Below are 6,600 nucleotides of genomic sequence, written 5' to 3' on the forward strand. Positions count from 1 at the left end.
GGGCGAGCAGGGCTCGCTCGGCTCCGTCCTCGGTGGCCGGGTTGAGGGTGGGCTGCTAAACCGGGACACAGGCTGCTCTTGCCGCCGCTGTGACCCCCTGCTAGGTCGCAGCAGGACGTGACTCCCCAAGAACGACTCTAAATTGCTGGTGTGGTGGGTTTTTCTCCCGAAGGAGAGATGTGTAAATGCAAAGTTCAAGTAAGATAATTAACAGATGGTCTTTAAATTCCGTGTGTTTCTGGAGCTTGCTCTTTGGATTTGTTATCTTTTAAACAAAGTAAAACAAATAAAATCAAGTGCTCAAAATTAAAGAAGGAAAATAACATTCAAGATACTTTGACCAACCAAGAATCACAAGCTTCATGTTACCATGAGCCCTGTATTAAAACTGCAAGTCCCAGGCAGAGGAACTTGGCAGCCGTTGACACCGGTCTTGTCTCCCTCACCCCTGGTTTCTCGGGTGCCGCTGCCAAATCTTCAATCCTTGATTATGTTTCTGCCAAATGCAGAACTAGTGACTTATCTTAGGTTTGCTCACTTGAGTAATCCTTATCTCCGGTTATTTCACTTGCAGCGATTTGTGCAAGTGGGGCTCTGCAGAGTTCTGAGCAATTGTTCCAGTCCAGCTGTGCAGCCTCATTCGTTGTTCCTTTTTGTGTGGGAGGGAGAAGAGCCAGTTTTAACTTACAGTTGGAGGTGATGTAACTGCATTAAATATAAATAGAAGAACAATGCCCGGGTCTGGTAAAAATAGGTATTTAAAAAAAAAAAAAAAAAAAAGGCATAGAGAAATTCTATGCCTTTTTTGCTAAAATCTTCAAAAATTAATGGGACATTGGGACATTTTCATTGCAACTACAGAGATGACAGATGCCTCTAAAATGGCATTGGGAGCCCCCTCTAGTTTATTTCTATTAGTGGATTGAATAAATTATTTCCATTTTGTCCATCTTATTCTCTTAAATGGAAAAAAAACAGGCTGGTATGCAGTCATGACTCAGGATCAAAAGTAAGGAACGGCTCATTTCTTCTCAGTTCCGTTCCTAGTTGTCGGTGTAATCTTGGGTGGCTCAATTCATCTCTGTGAGCTCCATTTCTCCATCAATAAAGAGGAAACTGTGACATGTTTGAGCCACCTGAAGTTTTGGGGCACTGCCTGGGATTCTTGTGCTTCAGTTAAACAGTGCTTTCAGTAAGACGGTGCTGGACTTGGGAGGCCTCTCCCTCCTGTACGACCGTATCTTTATGCATTGAAAACAAGTGATTTGGGTTGTTGTCACAACTCAGCATCCAAAGCCTTTGTGCTTTTCACAGCCCTTTGGCCTTGTGGACAGGAATGACCTTAGAGATCCTGACATAATCAGCACTCTACCCACTTATTAAAATCTGCTTGAGAATCAGATTTATCAGCTGTGAGGTGGAAACACTCAAAGTATGGTGAGTGACTAGCTTACTGGGATCCCTGCCGGGGTGAGTCATGACAGCTGGGTGTACTGGAAGGGTGAGATGGTGAGTAATTTCCTCTCATTCAGCTCAGGCTGGACTGCCTTGAAAAACTTTCTCCCCTGTTTGACCATAGAGCTCTTTGCCCTCCAGTTTACACTCCATGCAGAGTACTTGTGCCTGTCTCAGGAGGTATAGAAAGCTTTGGAGGATATATGCAAGGAGAGAGGCGCAAATCATGCTCAGAATCTTGAGGTGTGGGGTACACAGCCTAGTCAGTCAGTTCTGGTGGAAATTCTGGTATTCCCACATCCTATGTTAAAAAAATGCTCAGGCTCCGAGTAGGACTCGCACAGTGGAGAAATTCCCTGTCTTTATTCTTCCTCAGTACAGCGGAAAAATCTACAGTAACAATGAGAAAGCAGACAAATAATTTTGAATCCTCACTCTGCTGTGGTGTAACACCGTTGTCTCTGGGATGCCTGTTCATGCTCTCCTTTTCAGTGATTATGATAGAGTAAATGCAAGAGGAAAAAAGAACCTCTCCATCCTTTTGAATCAATGCAGGGAAAGATAAATCAGTGCTTCAGCCTTCTCTTGGCACTAAAGGGCCTTTTTTTTTTTTTTTTTTCCCCTGAGCATAGGAGGTAAAACTGATATTGGTATCTATGAGACAATATCCCTGCTTTGTGTCCTTATTGAAATGGCTTCCAATTTCTCAGTCTTGCAAAATTTCCAGTGCATTAATTTGGCACAAATGATTTATAGTTGATGAGCAATTAAAGTATAATTTTTTTCAGCATCTCAGGCTTTGTGACTAGACTACTAAATGATTTCACAGGCTTGCTCTATCATTACAGGATAGCGGTGGGATGAATTCACAGGAGAAATTTATTCCTCCTTGCAGACCCAGCATCTGCTCTTACTGCAAATTGGAGCACTGCTTGCATTCCCCAGATAATTTTCTCAGCATATCTTTTCTGCAGTCTTTGTTTGGACCTACAAGAGAGCTTTACTCTGTATTTCAGTGACAGTTTACTCTGACATTACAAAGTCCTTCCAAAATACCTGTTCTGTCTGGAACCTTTGATGTAGAGTGATGCATTACTTAGACCTGTCAAGGTATTTCAAAACTAGCAGCAAACAAAAGCAAGGTGGTGGTGGTTTTTTTTCTTTTTATGTTTGGAAGGGTAGCTCCCAGAGGTAAGTATGGTGGAAAAAAATCAGATGAAAGTACTGGCTACAAAGAGTCCTCATCTTCAAGTTGCTTAAATGTCATTAGATGACATTTAGCTAACCATGTCTTGATTCTGTTATAATGGAGGTGGAAACAGAACCAGAGTAGCTTCATGTAGACACTTCACCTTTCTGGAAAGGACATGACAGGTACAGTTGTCAACCCTGCTTGGTTTTGGTAGGAACAAAGAGCATGGAAATGAGCAGAAAGGGAAGGCCAAAAAAATTTTTTTTAAAATGAAAATCAAGAGATTCAGTTTTGACAGTATAGCTAGGCTATTCTGCTTGTAAGATCCTTGTGGGATTCCCCTCGATAAAAATAACGAAACCGTGCACTGACCAGTACGTGCGTCTCTATTCTCTTCACTACCACCTAGTGGGAAACTGCCTCATTAACTGAACTCCAGAGCTGCTCCTGCTCTCCAATCTCATCCTCACCGCGATGGTAGAAACCGTAAGTGACAGGGGAACAGCTGGATGACTGGGAAGAAGGACGCGCTCCTGTTTCCCCATACAGGAAGAGGAAGAGGGGCGGGAGCGCGCCTATAATTTAAGCCCATTATGCCCTATGGCATTCTCACACAGTGCTCTGGATCCAGGTCAGATCTTTATGGTTGTTACACCTTAGCCTCAGTTTAACTGAGACTCCCAAAGCTTAACAAATGTCTCTGGAGATAAAGAGTAAAACATTTCTTCTTCTGAATGCAACTGAATCCTGCAAACATGGTAAGGAGAAACTTGGGAAATTGCCCCAGTGTTGCAGTCAAAAGGTAGCCTTGTACCCTGCTTTACTCTGAAAGCTTAGGTTGTTCTGCTTCTGATTCTACTACTGAAAATATGGAAGGAGGCAGCAATAAAAAAAACCCATCTCTCCTTTGTGAAATCACATTTTCGATTATAGTCACATATTTACAACAAAGACTACTAAATAAAATGTAAATGGGGTATATATTTGGAACATTAAACCCATGTATTCAAGTGAGTCCTTTCCCACTGAGATACTCGGGGTTTGCACAAATAGCTGAAATCCAACCCTACTAAAACAACATATAAATGACAATTATCTCAGATTTTTCACACTCCCGTGCGCTATTTGGGACTAAGCTCCCAATGCACAAATAATAATCAGTTTTGGTACTTGTGTAGTTTTCTTCTCCCCAACCATAGAAATAAAGGTGAACATTATAATAATAGTTCTCACATTTCAAAGAAGGGATGATGTTAATGTCATTCAGGCCAATAAAGCATTTAGCAGTCTCAGCAGGAAGAACAGTAAAATGGTAAAGAATTATTAAAAGAACCATTTCTCTGTGTTTCTTTTGCCAATGGCAATTTTATCACTATATACAGGCTCCCTCTGCTAGCACTTCTATCATAAATATATTCAGGGTTTTTTTCCTTCTCTGTGTGCTCCTTGAAGCCACATTACATTGGCTTTATCCCAGCAAATTGTATTTTTCATCATGTACACTTAACAATGGATATAATTCATGAAATGAAAACAAAGGTAAAAATGATGTTTTTACCATCACCCATGACCCAAAGTCAGGCTTTGGGAGTCTATTCTGCCTTCTATTCTGTTCACAGGACTCTTCTGTTCATTACTTTGGTTTTGTCCTTGTGTATTAAGCAGAATACAGACCAGTAAGTCTAAAATAAGAATCATGTTTCTATTTATACTTTCATGCAGTCATTCTCAGTGTTAAGTAATCAACTTAATTAGTAATTCAACTTCTTTATTACATGTAGGGGAGAAGGGATTACACTGGAACAGTTAATCAAGACAGGCTATTATTTACCAATAAAATAGACATCCTTGCCTGGAAGGATATTGGAGAATGACAGGAATCCAGTTATATGAGATAGCTTTCACACAGTGTTATCAGAGTGTCTGCTACTTCAAGAGAGAAGAAAATTTTTTACAATGCACAGAAGTTGTATTTAAGTGTAAGTAGGACAATGCAAAGTAGCTGAACATGTTTAAATAATATTTATTAAATTTGCCATTAAAATAAAATAGAAATCAGACTTTTTGTGATTACTAATTGATATATTTCTCCAACCTGCATCCAAACTGAGTTGTTAATGTAACATTGTTCCTGTGCCTGCTATTAAGTTGACCAGTTTAATGTTGTAAATCTTACATCTTGTCAATGAAGCACTGAACTTGAAGGGTCTCAACTACCATATTAGTTACACCTAAGGAAAACGAAGCAATTCTGCAGGGAAAAAAAAAACAAAAAAAAACAACCCACACAGACCACCAGATACCGCAAACATGAGAAAAACAAGCAGGTATCATGCAGTGTCTTCAAACTTCAAAAGTTTCCCCTATCACAATTCCCAAAATCTCATTAGCCAGGGTAACTTGAGAATCAAGTCATGGCCCAGGAAATTGTTGCAATTAAGGAAATCAACATACAATAAGCATTGATAATAGATGAAAATGGGGTATAGCAAAACCAATACCTTTTTTTTTTCCAGGTATTCATCCTCAAGGCAAAATCCCTGAATACAATTCAGTTACAGGAGAATGTTCTCTGGATTATGGCACTCTAATTTAGCTATTCCTCTACTACTAAAACTATAATCTAGCTAGTTAATCTTTGCAACTTCCACCCTTGACCTCTGCTATTCTTATTATCTCACAACTGCAAATTGTGGCACTTGTGATAATCTGAGAAATATGGTATTGCAATCCTTTAGTGCCAGGGGATAAAATAGGGGTGCTGGCTAATTTGCATCAGGAGTCTCCTTCCTGCTTCCCAAATGTTGTCTGACTGCTAGCAATTTATAACATTTAAGAAACACTGAAAAGGTTGGTGGTTTTCCTGCACTGAAGAATCTAAAATACTTAATGGCGTGCTGAACCATTCATTAGCACAGTCTGGCAGGTTACAGTGAATGTTAAGTTGACTGTGTAGCAGTTTACTTCTTGTGTTGTTACAGAGTTTAAAACGGACAGTTCTAACAGACCAAGGGAAAAAGCCCTTCAGGATAAAGTGATAGAGAATGTTTACCTCTTCCTCAGTGTCTGAAAGGTTTCCATAATCAGTTAAGGATTGTCCACATGGCATCCAGTTGTAGCATTCAGTGAGGTCCTAACATACAAACAGATGTTCATTTCTGGTTTTATAGACTTCAAAGTTCACGGGTTTCAAGACAAGCTATTTTAAAAGCCCCTGCAGCTGAAGGTCTTCAAGGCAAGCAGAAGCAGCAGCAACAGGACTTCTAGGTGCATAAAGAATTTGTGAAATCACACAATATAGACAGATAATTTGTTGCTATGTTTTCTTCTCTTTACAGTTTCCCTTGACAAATACTGCTGTTCTTTGTTTAAACTTAATGGTCTGCGTCCCCATCCCCCCTCAAGCATTCAGCAGGTATATAGTTAGAGAACATAGATAGGATGATCTTTTAAACAAGAACAGTGGTAATATTCTCCATCTTAGTTTAGATAAAAGAAATCACGATGCCAAAGACAGACAGAAATAAGTAACACAGTATGACAGAATCGTCTCTGTCACATATTGCAGGAGGCCCACAGTCTGTTGTCTCTCTTTGCAAAGTCCTTGAATTATAAGGACAAACTATGTCATGGTTGGATACTGTAATTACAATTGACAATTACTGTTATCAGTCAGTATTGTTGTCATATCTACCGGGGGGGGGGAAGTAGGAAAACTATACTAAAAAATTAAAATACACAGAAATTGTATTAAAACATTGACAGAACAATGCCAAAAAAAGCTCACCATTCTTTAAATACTCTCCTAAGAATATGGAAAAAAAAATCTTTAGAAACTAAAGATGTCATTTTACATTCATGTTCACATGAAAATTTCTTGCATTAAACATTTTTACATGGACTCCCAAGTTGTTACTTCTTTTTAGCCACACAAAGAGAGTCTTCTGTATCCA

Source organism: Athene cunicularia (assembly GCF_003259725.1).
Source record: "Athene cunicularia isolate RWA chromosome 15 unlocalized genomic scaffold, athCun1 chr15_part1, whole genome shotgun sequence".
Lineage (NCBI taxonomy): Eukaryota > Metazoa > Chordata > Aves > Strigiformes > Strigidae > Athene > Athene cunicularia.